Raw genomic sequence first — 1,716 nt, forward strand, 5'->3', positions numbered from 1 at the left:
TTCTGCACGTGCTGCTTGAGGACCTCTAAGGTGGGGAAGACCTGGCAGCAGCCCACGCACCTGGAGCCGCTCTCCAGGGCCACCAGCCATTCGGGCGTCTGGGGCCTGGAACACTCCTGTGGAGCTGGAGGCTCTGCTGGACCCTCAACCTCCTCCCTTTCCTCTTGGGCTTTGTTGTCGCTGCTGGACTCACTGTCAGACAGCAGTTCATTCATAGACACATGAGAGTGGGTGGCTTTTGCAGGGGTCTTTTCAAGAAAGGTCATTTTTTTGTCTTCTTTGAGCGAGGCTCCATTCCGTTCTCTGCACCACATGAGACAGCCACCCCCCTTTTCAAGCGGACGTGCATGTAGTAAATATTCATGACGCTGAGACTTTCTTCCTTTGGGTGCTCTGGGCACAAAGCGGGTTTAGTAGTAGTGACCAAATGTAATGGAAAGGCATGTGGAAAGGGGAAAGAATTCTCCAATTTCTTGGGGTATCCAAGACAACACACATCTTGATGGAACTGATGGGTTCCTAGGAGAGAAAATTCCAAACATAGGTAGAATGACGATGCGACGTCTGGAGGACTGAGATGGCCATGAGAATATTCGTACACAGGTGTGTGGAGCAGAGACATGCACACATGTGGGGAGTGGTATGTTTTATTTGGGGAGTGCACCTGGTGTAACTGTGGAACTGGGGGTGTAGGGCGTCTACTGGATTTGTCTGTGTGTCTGGGGACATCTCCGGTGCATGGGTTCGATGCTGGTGAAAGGCAATGGCAGATCAAAGTGTGCATATGTGTTACATGGTGTGACACATGGAACAAGCACAAAAGCATTGCCTGTTCTTGCTATGAGTCAATATGAGGTCAAGTGTTAGCAGAAGTGACCTGAGCTCTCTGAACGTGTGGCTTCGTGAGGGGCTGAAGCCCTTGTCGGTCTAGTTGCCTATGGATTGGGAAGGCCGTATACATGAGTGCATCCCCTTCAGGGTCTATCAATTTTCTGCAGTTTGTCTTAGCATAAGGGAGTTCAAATAGGTTACATGTTACATGAGGGGACCTAAATGACTCACGGGATTAGTGTAAGTGGCGGAGTCCGTGTGAAGGAATGAAGGTGCCGGGGCGAACCTACACCATGCTACTAGAGCACAGGAAGGCTCATGAGGAATGAAGGCAGGTAAGATTGGTAAAAAAAAAAAAGGAAACGGAAGGAGACATGTGACTATACCTGGTGGAAAGGAATACAGATGAGACAGTGTGTGTGAGGATACAAATAAACAAACACACAAAAACCCCAACACATTGAGGTGGCATTTTCTGAAATCATAAAAACAAAACCAATCCAAACACGGAGATGTGGCATTTCCAGAGTTTGTCAAAAGACACACATTGAGTGGACATTATAAGTCACACATCATGACCAAACATGAGACTTATTCTCAAAGAAATGAAAGTGACTTTCTTGTTTGAAAATCGAAAACTGTAAGGTGAATTGACCTTTGAAAACCTCGCTTACTCTGAAACGTAAGTAAGTAATAATTATGAAAAAAAATTGTACTTATGGTGGACACCCAAGATATTGAGTACCTCGTATGTGATATTTCTGGAGATGTGTAGAGAGAATTGAGCACTGAGAAAGAACCATGCCTGGGAAATAGTATGCAGTCACTAAAGTTGGATATTATTAGCTTGATTTCCCTCATGGGAAATTGTGCAGTTAGGGAATG

The sequence above is a fragment of the Suricata suricatta genome, chromosome 6, assembly GCF_006229205.1.
Source record: "Suricata suricatta isolate VVHF042 chromosome 6, meerkat_22Aug2017_6uvM2_HiC, whole genome shotgun sequence".
NCBI lineage: Eukaryota > Metazoa > Chordata > Mammalia > Carnivora > Herpestidae > Suricata > Suricata suricatta.